The sequence below is a fragment of the Manis pentadactyla genome, chromosome 12, assembly GCF_030020395.1.
Source record: "Manis pentadactyla isolate mManPen7 chromosome 12, mManPen7.hap1, whole genome shotgun sequence".
NCBI lineage: Eukaryota > Metazoa > Chordata > Mammalia > Pholidota > Manidae > Manis > Manis pentadactyla.
Window position 1 is genome coordinate 15697343 of NC_080030.1, and position 14839 is coordinate 15712181.

Genomic DNA, 14839 nt, shown 5'->3' on the forward strand with positions numbered 1-14839 from the left:
ACTCTCATTTTTAAGAAAATAGCCACATTTTTAATGGATACTGTCGATTCCATTAAATGGAAAATAACAGGGCTCCTAGGACATCTGTGACAGAAATACATGCAGCAGGGTGTTATCTTTCATCTAGCACTGTGGGACATCACTGGAGGGAAGGAAGACACACAGTGTGTAGAGGTCGTATTGAGGCTCTGTTCCAGAGAACCAGGGATGCATCTAATAAATATTTAATAGAGATTATTGTCCTTGTAGCCTACACAATGCCAGACAAGGTGTATGCTCTGAGCAATCAGAAATGAATGAGATTCAGTTGTTTCAATCCAGGTGCTCAGAATGCACTTGCATAAAGCTCACAAAACTAAAATGTTTTCTTGGGGATCTGAAGAAAACCAAACCTTCATGATACATCATATTTTGCTTGATTATATGGTATGTAGTGATAATAATAATAATGTCTAAAACATAATTTACCCTTACTGCATTGACCCACCACGCATATGCTCACATATTCCGTAGCCACTATGCTTAATTCCTAAAATGTGCTGGTGTATCAACTGAACATCAATTCAGATGACAATGCTGTCGCTTAGATATACTTGATATCTAAAGAAAAACGTGCCCTGTGTCACAGTGAGTAATAAACAGATCAGACAGATTTAAAATTACATGGATCTCTGAGGCCCACTTACTGAGTTTGATCACTCTGTGTCCGTATGTACATCAGAAGGTTTAAGCAGAGGCCCAGAGCTCTAAATTTCCCGAGGTTCGCCTTTTCATTGTTTCCTAAGAATATAACCCGGTACTCAAGCTTCATGTCTCCCTTAGAGATTGGCAGCAGTTAAATTACAAGAATACAGTAGGGAGACATTTGGAACAAACCGAAGAAGCACAGCAAAAGGGTGCTTCCCCAAATTATTATGTTCCAGCACTTTCTGTGGCCTCCACGTATGACCTCAGGTGACCTATCTTGGCTGATACATCAGGAACGACACACTGCTCTCTGATGGAGTCTAACAGGGAACGACACCCAAAGGAAGAGAACAGTGATGAGTGGGTCTCTGCCTATAAAAGACTAAAAAGAGAAATGCCAGGCTGAGTGAATAGCTGAGAATATTATCACATGTCCTGTGAATGGAGTCTGACATTTGGATTCAAACCTGACTTCACACCTTTCTACCCAAGACAAACAATTATGTTCATGTACTTCACTGTAACATGATAATACTCCAATGGCAGTCCTTTTTGGACGTGGTTATGCAGGTTAAAGGTAACAAGCTACATTTTAAAAAACCAGCTCAGAGCTTGACACTTGGAAACCCTGGTAAAAGATTCAGCATAGTGTGCTTAATATCATCATTTCCACCATCATGATCCCCACCTTCACAGTCATTTCAGTGCTTAGTGGGCAGTAGTTCCTGATCTGGGGTGGGGCAGGGGGAGAGATGTCTGCTGGAGCTACAACCAGTGTGCAAGTAAAGCAAAAGCATGCATGAGTTCTTGTAATCCCCAAAAGAACCAGGGATTTCAATCTCCCTGGCCTGTGAACTGGAAGGTGTCATATTGGCGCCCTTCCTTATGGCTGTTCCAAATGCTTGTCCTGATAAATAAAAAGAAGCTTCTTTAGCCCCTCCTCCATCCAGCACCCCCAAGTACTCACTGGGATACTCTGCTTCTCTCCTTGGGCATGAGCAAGGGCTGATGAGACAACAATCCCTCCCTGCCTGGAAGGCAATGGAAACGCAGGCCCTGCCCTCAAGACCAGCAGGGAGACCGACGCAGGCATGGGCCTGCTCAGGCAGGCAACGATTCTGGGAGGAGAAGACATGGCTGTGAGGCCCACTGGTCTGGAATCAGCAAACTGACATGTAGAAAGACAAGGGTTATCATCTACCATTGTGTGAACTCGGGCCTCAGTGCACAGAGCTCATAAACACCCCGATGGGACCCTGTTCTCTCAATCTCTGAGGACTTGCAGGTATTAATGGAAGAGGAATAGAGGAATGGAGAAAAGTGAGTGTGCTTGGGAGAGTCTGGACCCTTCTCCCAGGAGAAAGCTCACCTGTCCTCTGCTCTTCTGACTTCCAAGTTACATGGGTCTTATAACAATCATACTTTTTCAATAAAAAGGGAAGAATGCATCAACTGAATCTGCAACTCCATTGAATTAATCGTGAGATTTAGAGAGACTTTAATCTCTTATCCTAGGAATCTACTAAATTTCCTTTTCCTCTGTTGAGATTTATTCCTCCAAAAAGACCTTCTATTTTCTTTTGTGCAGTCCTGGTTTGTGGTATACCTGTTAGAGTTGGAGGTGGATTTAAAAAAAATTTTTAAATATTTTTGCTGTTTTGAATATTTTGGCCTTTCTGGTGAAACAATGCATATTGGAGAAAAGCCCACATTTTCATTTATCTTGCAAATTGATGCATGCTGTTATATTAGACAACTATCTATGTACTCAAGTGAAAGGCACAGATGTCTACAGTCAAAATGTAGGCTAGGGCAGTAGTCACCTCACAGCTCGATTATAAGATGTTCTGATTCCGAGCTTGCTCACCTGAAAATGGCAGGATTCTGTTACTCTTGGGTAGTGGGCGCTGGACATTCCTCGGCTTCTTGTCACAAGGGCTTCTCCACTGGGCAGCTGACAGTATGGCAGCTGCATCCCATCTGAGTGAGTTGTGACAGAGTAATAGAGGCTGGAAAGTTGAAAATCTGAGCCTTTTTACTCATTACGGTTGGAGTGACACTGCAGTATTTTCCCAAGTATTATTCATTGGATGCAAGTCTCTAGATCTAGCGAACACTCCAATCACTGGGTGCACACATGGCCTTGAATATGGATGGTAACACTCATAGGGAACATACGAAATGCTCTGCACCAACAAGCCCTGAACTACTATCAGGAATTTCAACTCTGAGTACAAGACCCCAGAGATTCTCTCTTTCTAACAGACACTAACCTTCATGTCACCATCTTCTCAACAAAATTTCCTAAGGAAGAACTGGCACATAGAAGAACTTACTCTTTAAGTATTTCTGCAAGCCCAGCCACGGTGCTCCTGGCCCTGCCACTGGAAGTCTCCCTGGTTTCTCTTATACAAACAGGTGCTTTCAACTTTGCCAGGAGAAGCCACCGCTAGTTCAGGACCAGTTCCATAAGCGTCTCTAGAGGATTCTGATTAGGCTCATCTGTCTCCAAATATACTTTCTTAAGAACCTTTGTATTTCAACTCTCAAGGTCTTTTCCAATATATGATTTTGGCTCATCTAGTGAAATAAAGGTGATGTATGATTTATCTTATCTATTACCTTATCTTTGCTGTCCTTCTGCTCAGATTTCTCTGTATGAGAAGCTCAGAGATTGATTTCTCATTAGCTGATAGGAAGAAAACTTGAATATTCAACCAATTAACTTGCAAATGGTCCAAAGTGTGCTCCCTCTGTGTGTATAAAGGGCAAAAGAAAATTTAGGAAGCTTACATGACCCAGTGTTAGGAGAATAGAAAACAATTTGAGAAGGAGGTGTGGGTGTCAAGACATTCTACAATGCACAGATAGGAAGAAAAATCTAATATTAAATTTTCCCGATATTTAACTGAAGTCATTTCATAATGGGAGGAGCCAATTAGATACTAAGTTCATAGTTAGTGAATTTGTAGGCAATTTAGTTTCATGGTGAAAGGCAGCGTTTATTCAACCAGTTATGTCACAGCTTCTCAGAAAGTCAGATTGCTACCTCAGAAACTGTGTGCAGCATCTCTAAAGGAAAGGTTGATGTGTATGTGGGTGCCTGGGTGTGCAGCAGAAAACAGAAGGAGCTCAAAGACATATTGATCTTAATAGAAGAAAAGAAGCATGTACAAACTGGAATCCTAATGAGGCAGTGACAATGACAGGGAAGATGTTCCCTTTGCTGAGGTCATGGTCCTTTGCTATCCTTGAGTAAAAGAAAAATGAAGATAGAGTGTAATTTTATCATAATGGCTTGAATGAGAACAGACTACAGCCACAGTTAGAGCCACACAGCCACTGGATACGTACACCACTACTATGACCTCAGTTGTATACCCTTGTCCAAGACATATCATTAACTCACTTTTTTTATCCTGAGCACAATTTGTAACCTTCCAATTGCATCTCACAATGTAGTTTTATTCCCTATGTTCTGATTTATTAGTCAGGGTTCAATCAAGAAAAAGAAGAGCCACACTGGTTATTTTAATGAAGGTAATTTAATATAAGTATGGCTAAATAGTTACTGGAAGATGAAAGGCATGTAAAAAAAATGTGGTCACACAGAGTCATCACTGAAGGATGTAGTGACAGCCCCATCGGCTAAGGGGTATAGGGAAGTGGTTGGGCATTAGGGCGTGGTGTCCTTTATTGACCATTATTGGAAGAACCTGAAAAGAAGCCAGGAAAATCAGAGCAGTAGTCAAAAGACTAGTAAAAAAGAAGAGTAAGTTTGGAGCACAGTCACAATAGCTTTATAAACCTGTATGTGGACATGAACTGCTGCAGGGCTTGGAGGAAGATGTGAAAACATGACACCAGGACTGTTGAGAAAAATCACTTTGGCTGTTGTTAAGGCAAATGCTTTTACATCTTCTCCTTTATGAGCTCTGACCACATGATGGTCTTTAGGATGAGACTGTGTAAAGAACCCAAACACAAGTCATGTTTGAATGAAATGTCTGAGAAAATCCAAGAGTCCTGCACCTTGGCTATACCTTTGACCCAACGGGGGTGCTGTTAAAAATGTCCACACTTTTTCCACTCTCCAGTCCAATTAAATCTTAAACCTTGGTGGTGGGACTCAGGAAGATGTTTTAAAGTTCATCAGTAGCTTCTAACATATAGGCTCTCCCGTGCAACCTGCATCAATAGATTTGACTGAAACCAAAGTTTTATGGAAAATAGACATAGTGTGAAAATGGTTGAGATAAATTGGATATGTATTTAAAAAGAGATTGTGAACTTCTGCAGGGTGCCTGTGTCATGGGTGAGAAATGCAGAAGATTCCATAGGTGTAATAAGATTAAACTCAGCAATGATTTGGGCATACACGGGATCACAGAATACTACCTTAATTCCATCAAATATGTGTCAAATATACAATTTTCAGATAAGATAAACCAAAGGAATGAAGAACATGAGCTATGAAAACCATGTGAACAAGCAGGCATGTTTGACAATTCCAGATGTTTGATTTTACTGTCTTTTCTAATCTCCAGACCAAAGAAAAAAATGGTGGAAGTTTAAGATGGGGCTATTCTGTTGAGGAGCTTCTGCATGGCCCCTTGAGGTCCCTGTTCCTCAGGCTGTAGATGAAGGGGTTCAGCATGGGTGTGACCATAGTGTACACCACTGAGGCCCATGCACCCTTCCTGGGAGCATGTGAGACACTTGAGCTGAGGTACAACCCAAAGTCCTGTGTATAAAACAAGCAAACCACTGACAGGTGAGAGCCACAGGTGGAGAAGGCTTTATACTTTCCGCTTGTTGATGTGACTTTCAGAATGGAGGAATCAATTTTGTAGTAAGAGTAAAGGATCCCTGATATTGGAACACCCCCAAAGACGGCACCAATAAGATAGATGAATATATTATTGGTGGAGATATCATCACAGCTCTGCTTGAGGAGTTGTGGAGGGTCACAGAAGAATTGAGGAATTTCCACTCTGGTGCAGTAGGTAAGTTGTGACACCATCAGGCAGTGCAGCTGGGAGTCCAAAAGGCTGGTCGAAAGGTACAGCAGGACAAGCAGGATACAGAGGCCGGGTTCATGATGATCACATGGTGCAGGTGGTGACAAATATCTACAATCCGGTCATAGGCCATGACAGTCAGGAATACAGTGTCCAAACCTCCAAAAAGATTAAAAAAAGACAACTGAATCAGGCAGCCCACATAGGAGACAATTCTGCTGTGAGTTTGAATGTCAAAAATCATCTCTGGGACTGTGGTAGAAGTAAAACCGAGGTCAGCCAGGGACAGAATGGAGAGAAAGAAGTACATGGGGGTGTGGAGGTGGGGGTCAGAGACGATGGCCAGGGTGAGGAGCAGGCTCCCCTGGATGGTGACCAGGTACATGGACAGGAACAGCCCGAAGAGGAGGGGCTGCAGCTCTGGATCTTCTGTCAATCCCAGGAGGAGGAATTCCACGACACCTGTTAGATTTTGTGGTTCTGCATAGCAGAGACACCTTATGAAATAAAGATGGAAGCTGATATAAATGGAAACAGTTTCTGGGTACCCAACAGTCTGTCTATATTTTCAATTCAAATGATTCACAAATAAAGTTTTCACATGTAAGGACCGCGCCCCATTAACAAAATCTCTCATTTGTAGCAAACACATTGTTCTTAAAACTCCTTTCTCACTGGTATTTGTTCCAATCCCCTGTTCTAGGTGTGCCCACTTTGGAAAGATTGGGCCAAAGAAATTAGAGACACAAGGGTATATAGAGATTTAAAAAGTCCATCAGTAGAGCAGGATCTATAAATATCTCTGCAGCTATTGTTGTCCATTCCTCTGTCAGAGCAAAGACCCGGATCCTCGTGATTAAAAGGAGAAACACACACGACACCCTGGTAGCACAGTGCAGGGGCTCATTCAAACCTGATTGAAGCACAGGGTATAGAATCCCCATAGAACAACCATTATCGTGGAGGAAGTCGCTAGTCCTAAACATACTGATTGGAGGCTTTCTGGAGTAAGATATTTCTAAATATGAGCAGGATTAAGAAGCCCTCCCTTGAAATAAACCCAGTTATTAAAAGACAAATAATAAGAAGAGAAAAAGAAAAGCACAGGGCTTTCCTAAGCCCCCAGTGTGTGCAAGCTGTACGGACTGCATTGCGTTCCTGTGAATGAGAAGGGTAACCCATATATACACATTTTTTTCAGGGACTACTCAGTGCCAGCCACTGTGTACATGCCGGGGAATAAGAAATGAATGAAACCCATAATTTCCCTGTGGGCCTTCTGCTTGGAGTACGCCTGGAAGGATAAAGGAAAGCATTGAATAAGATGGTTGGTTTGTAATTTCAACAGTTTATTGTAGCCACTATATCAAGAATATGATGATTTCAGCAAGACACAAAATTTATACTAACAACACAAGTCAGTATGGACTAGGCACATTTCAAGGGCTCAATATCCACTGCAAACTAAATTGTGTGAAGACATTAACATGCCTTATGTGCTGTGAATAAAGCCTTGCCACTCAGATCCAAACCTGACTTCTCCCATTTTTACTCCAGATCATGGTACAGATTAAATAAGGATGTTTTGCTCATTTTGTCAGCTCTACAGCAATGTGTGCTCCTGCATCTTAGAAATGATCAGGCAGACGGAAATTGAAGCTCCATAGCACAAACTCGGGGCCTCTCACAAGAAACCCTAAATAATGTTTGGTGATAGTGGGGGTACTCTATCATGATCCTAATGGTGTTCATTTGGGAGTGCTCAGAACTAGTTTGCACAGATCCATTTTCTGCTCTGGCTTGGGCAATGCTCATGGGAGTGAGACGTGGTAGTGGAGGAGAGCGGGATTCTGAATGAGGTTCTGAAATCCCCAACAAAAAAGACAAGTGCAGGAACCTCATCAGCTTCATGGCTGAAAGTTTGCACGTGGGAGCCCTCCCATCTGGACACCTCAACCTGTCTCTGCTTGTCTTCTTTATCAGGAAACAGCTCCCGACGCCCCTGCCACACCCACCACCTGCCCCCGCACTCCCTGGTCTGTGCTGTACCTCAGCTGTGTCATGACTTAGGAGCTGGGATGCAATGCCTTCTCCTGCGTGGTCAGTGACAGGGCTGAGGCTCTGTCCTCAGGACTGACAGGAAGACAGACTCAGGCATGAATCCCAGAGTGCAGATGATGAGACACGGATGAGGCATGAGTGATACTGGCACCCAGTTAAGGCTGGAGCCACTGGCTGTTTTCTCCTCCTTGACCTTGGGAGCTCAATGCACAGAGCTCATCATTAAGTGAAATTGGTCCCTGTTCTCCAAAACTCTGAGGACATTCTGATCTTAACAGAAGAAAAGGATAAAGTGAATGTGTTTAGAAGGTTCTGGGCCCTACCTCTTCTCAGGAGAAGACTCATGTACAATTCCCATCTGATTCCCAGCTTTAAGGATCTTCACATAATGCAGACTTTTTTTCAGTTTAATTGATGAGTTCCAGAGCTTGATATTTGCAAGTCCATTGTATTAATAGTGTAAACTAGGGGGAATTAGGTCTTCCATAACAAAATCAAAAGCATTCTGTCTCCTGACTTAAGATCTGTCTCTAACAGAAACTACTTCACTTTCTTAGGTTTTTTTCCTTTTATTTAAAGGACTGCCCAAGATCTAATTTTTCCCTTTCACTGATGTATGTTGGCATATTAGAAAACTACTGATTTTTATACACTGACTCATAACTCCCTACTTCTCTTGAATAACCCAGAGTGTTGAACAGGACTGCCGTTAGGAGGGCCGCTAGGATGGAGATGCCTCCAGGTCTGCCTGGACGAGGACCGGATTCCGGGCCAACAACATGGGAGCTGGGAGGATGCAGGTGCTGTGCGCCGCTGTCCCGGGACTTTCCTCAGTGTTGGACCCGTGGGTCTGTCATAGGGAAGCTCCCAGACGGCAGCTGGTTTCCGTCAGAGCACACAGAGAGGTGACAGAAACAAGGGCCTGGAAGACAAAAGCCAGTCTGTTTTGTGGGAAATGACATCCCATCAGTTCTGCCATGTGTGCTGGTTGGAAGCCAGTCAGCAGGCCCAGAACACATATGAGGGGATGGGTCTCTACAAAGGTGCGATTGCAAGGGGTGGAGTCCCAGGAATCACAGTGGAATCCGCCTCACCCTCCCTCAGAGCACTGGGCTCTAGGCACCAGAAGATGCTGGGGCTGTCTCCCTGCTTCCCATGGTAACCCATAATCCGTCACAGCCCAGTGCTCTCAGCGAAATTTCCTGCAGAGTAACTGGCAGCTGGGTAGAAATTGCCTCTGACTTGGTATTTCTGCAGATATCAAGTTCCTTGTGGACACGCAGCCAGAAGAAGCCAGTGTGGTTTCCCATCTGCCAACTGCACCCCTCCACTGACATCGCATCTAATTGCAGCTGTTCCGGCCCAAATTCAGCAAATGTCTCTAATAGCTTCCAATTTCTGTCCATTCAGAAGAGTTCATTTGCTCCAGAATATATTTTCTTTAAATTACTTTTGGTGGACAGACCCTAAAGTTTAATTGAATGTTCTTTTGCCCGTTTGGTTTTTCTCAAGTTGGAAAAGTGGGTTTAGTGGTAGTGATGGTCCTTTGCTAGCTGCTGCGTCCTGCCCCTGCAGCCCTCCTGCCCCACAGGACTCTGGGTGAGGAATCCGGGGATTCATTTGTCATTAATTGATACAAAGAAAATTTGACAAATCCTTGATGCTGAAGTAGGAGACCGCAGCCTTATCCCACCAACAAATATCAGCAAATAGACAGCTGTCCATGAGCACAACAGCTCTGGGACAGCTCGGGAGTCACTTAGGAAATTCCAGCAACACATCAGGACAAAACACCTGGGAATAACCAGAATTGTGACACAAAAGGGAAGCAAGAACAGCTTCATTTGTTTGCATCATCCCTGGTTAAAAAGTCAGAATTACTTTCCCTCATACCAGGGTTCTTTGTGTATCATTTAGGTTTGCGTAAATGGATGCGCAAATATAGAAATCTTGTAGCACAGTCATTTTTACTGGGTGTCTTCTCACTGACAGCTATGGCCTCATCACTGGTCAGGAGCATTCCTTTCATTCATATCAGAGTTCCTTATCAATGTAGTTGGTAGGAGACATAATCTAGAGGGAAAAGTCACGGTAAAACAAGTTAGTCTTTGGATGGGTTTTCAGAGAACGAAGACCACTACCAAAAAGCCATGTGTGACACCTCTGAGGATAGGAGGATACATATTTTGAAGAACAAAAATGTTGCCCAAAGATGGATTCATCATGACTGAAGACAGGGAACTATGATAACCAAGCAAATACCAAACAGGTTGTTACTAGTGAAAGAAAGGAGTCCCCCTTTGCCCACAACATGGACCTTTGCTGTGCAGGATAAAGGACAGGAAGACAAAGTACAACTTCTTCATGATGAAATTTGTGACTTAATATCCTCGACACATCCTTAATTATCAGAACCACATGTAAACTGGGAATATGACATCAGTACTTGAGTCGCAGTTGTGCAGTCTTTACAGAGACATATATTTAAAACCACCTTCATTTTATGAGCTTATTTTGCAATATTCCAATTGCACTCAACTCATATCTTTCTCCTCGTGTTATGATTTACCATTCAGGAGTCAGGCCATAAAAAAAAAACAAAAGCCAATTATTTTAATAGCAGTAACTGAGTCTAAGGAACTGGTGAAATGGCTGCCAAAGGACAAAAACATAAATGGAGCAACGTGGTCACAGATGGAAGCTGAGAAATACCAAGGGCTTAGGGGTGTACAGAGAGTAGTGGACTTAACTTTCGAGTGTAGTGAAATTGCTTATCACTATTGGAAGTATGCAGCAGAAAGCCAGATGGAAAATAGAGCAGTGATTTCAAGAGACTCATCCTAGCATCACAAGATAAGAACAGAAGGGTGAGTTTGGAGCAGAAAGACAATAATTTAATAACCGACACAAACGAAAAACCGCAGTGCTGATGGACAATGTATATGAGGGTAATATTGGAATAAAATGACGTAACGTGGAGCTACAATAAGCTCCTTCATAATTTAGCCCTTTAAGGTTGATCTCTTCAGGAACTCACAATTTAATGATCTTGGGTGCTTTTAAAACTATCCTCATTCCTAGGCCCACACTAGTCCAACAGAATCAAAAGGAGAACAAAAATTCTCAATCACAATATATGCTGGTCACAGGGATAGTAGTGCAGCGTGGAGAATATAGTCAGTGATTTTGCAACATCTCCCAATGTTGGCAGATAATAACTGCACTAGTGGGCGTGAGGATATAATTATATGGGTAACTGTTGAACTTCTGTGTTGTGTATTTGCAGCCAATGTAAGATTGTGTATCAATGATACTTAAGCAAAAAATAAATTTATAAAATAATCTCTGGGAATGAGACAAAGCCATCAGGATTTATAAGACTCCCCAGGGGATGCCAATAAAATCCATGGTTGAGGACCAGGCAACTGCATCCTCAAACAGTACATAAATGAGTACATTTCACAGACGAAAAATTTGTATGGAAAATACATGAGCAACTGTGGGAAAGGATGTAAATTTCAAGCATATAAAAAGAGGTTATTTCACATGGATAGCAGGTTTTTGAGGAGTCTCTCATTCATTCATTCTGATGACCAGGGATCCCAAAATATTACCCAATACAATTAAAGACAAATTAAAAGAACTAACGCTCATCTGTGAAACATAGACAGGAATGAAAGCCATGACAATGGAAAATACACGACCCAGGAAGAGAATTCACTGGTATACATGTTTGGCTTCGCTGATTTTTTCACCTACACTCCAAAAAGGACTATACCTACCGAGATTAGCCTGTTTTGCTGAGGAGCCTCCACATGGAGCTCTGGGTGTCCCTGTTCCTCACGCCCAGATGAAGGGGTTCACAGTGGAGAAGACCACCAGATACATCCACAAGGCCACAACACTCTTCCTGGGAAAGGGTGACAACACTGATCCAAGACACCCCAACAGCTGTTCCACAAAGTAAACAAAAAATTGACAGGGGAGAGCCACAGGTGTAGAAGGCTTTGTACTTTCCACCTGCTGAGGGGATGCTCTGAATGGAGCAGGAAAATTTACAGTAAGAGAACAGGATCCATGAAATAGGGAGACACCCAGAGACGGCACCAAATAAATACATGATTATGTTATTGGTGCAGGTGTCAGAAGAGGTGAGGTTGAGGAATCGAGAAGGGGTACACAAGAAATGAGGAATTTTCACATACTTGAATCAGGTGGGTTTTAACATCCTCAAAGTATGCAGCTGGGAGAACAGAGGCCGATGAAGAAAACACTTCAGCTAAGCCACAGAGGCTTGTGTACATATGAGCTCATAGCGCAGGGGGTGGCCGATATCCCTTCACAGATCATAGGCCATCACGGTCAGGAGCATACCATGCATACACCCAAAAATGATAATATAGACATCTGAGTCAGGCAGCCCACCTAGGAGATAACTATGCTGTGAGTTTTGATGTCCTTAACCATCTTGGGTATCATGGTGGAGGTGAAACCGATGTCAGCCAAGGATAAGTTTGAAAAGAAAAAATGCATGGGAGTGTGGAGGTGAGGGTTAGAGCTGACATATAGGAAATAAGCATGTTCCCAAGCATGGTGACCAGGTACATGGACAGGTACAGCCCTAAGAGGATGGGCTGCAGTTCCAGGTCATCCATGAAATGCAGAAGGAGGAATTCTGAGAAGTGTGAAGTTTTGTGATCTGGTGTAGCTTTGATGCTTTTTGAAATACAGTGGGGTGTGTTCAATAAAAGGAAAATATATATTAAAAATGCATCTATTAGTGTGTCTGTATGTTGGGTTCAAGCAACTGTCAACCAGTATATAAGCCTGGAGTCAAACACCCTAGTGACATGCAATATTTTTCAGTGTGATGAATCCTACCTGCCTAGAACTCTTTCCTCATTGGCTTCTGTTATTCACCTTTCCACACACATGAAATTTAGAGAATACTCAGCTGAAGAGGATCACAGGAACTAGAACACTGAGATAACAAATCCATGATCACAGTGAAAACACATCCTTCTTCTTTAAGAAAAAATATACCGTAAGAACTATTCTTCACCCATTAAGAAAAAAATGTCATTCAAATTTAAAGAACATAAGGAGCAGTTATATATAACTTATACAATGCTAGATATTCCCTGAATTTAGAATATTTGTAAGCATTTTCATTTTCTCACATTTAATGGGAACGCATGAAGACAGGAGTTAGGAGTCAATGGGAGCATCTTGGATACGGCACACCACACAGAACCCAGCATCTAGAGAGACTCAGGTTGTGTCTCAAGTTCACTTCACAACAAAATTTCCTTGGAGACCACCTGCAAAATGGGTAGAATTTCCTCTGCATTGGGTACTTCTGCAGACCCTACTGTACTGCTTCTGGTCATGCTGACTCAAGTTGACTCCCTGGATTCTGTTACAGCAGGAGGGCCCTCCATCATCAGGCCAATTTGCAGCGATTGCATGGCCACATTTAACAAATGTCCCCATGGGCTCTGATTTCTGCTAACCGGAGAGGAATCAACACACTTGAGTATGCATTGTCTTCAGGTTTCTTCATGTTTTCAGCTAATGAAAATGTTAATAAAATGTGGTTTTGGTTTATCTGTTTTTTCCCCTAGTTTATGAAAGTGGGATGTATGTGGAGAGCGGGATCTTGTAACTTTCTAAATCCTTTCCGTGTAGCCTTCTTGACACAGACACCTGTCTGCTGAGGAATGTGGAGATTCGTTTGTCATTAAATGGTGGGATTAAAATGTTAATGTGTACCCATTATATAAATCATGTACAATAGCCAGATTATATACAATTGTCAGATTGGACATGGAGGGAAGGATGCTATTTTTCCTGTGTGTGAATAAATGACAGAGAGTACCTTTATGGGTTAGCACATGGCAGGTATGCAGAGGTGGGCATGAGGAGAGACTGGATGGGAGATGTTTAGAATGATTAGTCCAGAGAAAAACGTTTTATTAAACTGAACTTATTTTGTACTAGGTGCCAGAGACAAACTGGAATTCGCAAGACATGGACTATGAAAACCAAAGGTAGTTATGTTTGTGCTGTAAAATGTGACATATTCTCTTTGTTCTCGTCCCAATTTCCAATTCCCCTGCCAACGTGAGTGTCCTTGGCCAAATGGCATGTGAGTAGAAGTGGGCTGGGAAGGGAAGAAGGTGAAGGTTGGAGCCTTTTAAAATATTTGGGCAATAATAAAAATAATATGAAATTGAAGTCATCACACACTGGGAAGAGGGGATCAGATATTAGACTAATCACCAAAGATGAGTGTACAGGACATAGTGTACAAATAATAAAGATACTTATGTTCATGTAGTAAAATTCATAAATTACTTTGTGCTTTTCCCATTTCCTCCTTAAGCAATGAGTATCTTTGAAGGAAACAGGAATCTTCTCACATTTGGTGTGTGGTGTGTAGTTCAGAAATTACTGTCCTCACTTTTTTATCCCTTTATTATATGTGGAAGTTTACAAAGCCCACCTTTTATTCTGAGGCTTCATCTTGCTGTTTCTATAAAGGAAAAACAGATCCCACTTGAGGGTCCTGGTATTAAACACAGACACACCATGCATTTCTTAGAAAGGCCTATGAAGGCAAGGGATTTGGAGAATTAGAAAAAAAATATGAAAAGAGGTCAAATTGTTTCCACTTTTTCTTATGATAAGGTGAATAATTTATTCAGTGTTGTATAGAGTAGCAATGTGCATAATCTCTACCCCTTACTGTGCTATTTTTAATATATGGATAAATGATAGTCCCTGCCCTTGACCTAGCCATGGCCTCATCGTTTACACATAAAATATAATGGCCAGGCAGGCATTCAAGATAAAGTATGCATGGTGTTCAAATAATTTATTTAAAGGATGTCAGACTCAGAACAGATGACAAGAATTGTATCGATATTTACAGTTTTCTTACCATGTACACATATGATCTGTTAAATCCAAGAGGGCTTTAAGCATTCTGCCATGCCAAGAACTTAAATGATGTAAAGGGATAACTTGAGCTTTTAGGACATAGTGAGTTTTTAAAATATTTTTTCATT

The 14839-nt window shown here is 42.1% G+C and overlaps 1 pseudogene; it reads right to left on the bottom strand.

Annotated features, from left to right (window-relative positions):
* Positions 1-5269: 5269 nt before the first annotated feature.
* LOC118921101 (putative gustatory receptor clone PTE01) lies at positions 5270-8936 on the bottom strand (annotated as a pseudogene).
* Positions 8937-14839: the final 5903 nt, after the last annotated feature.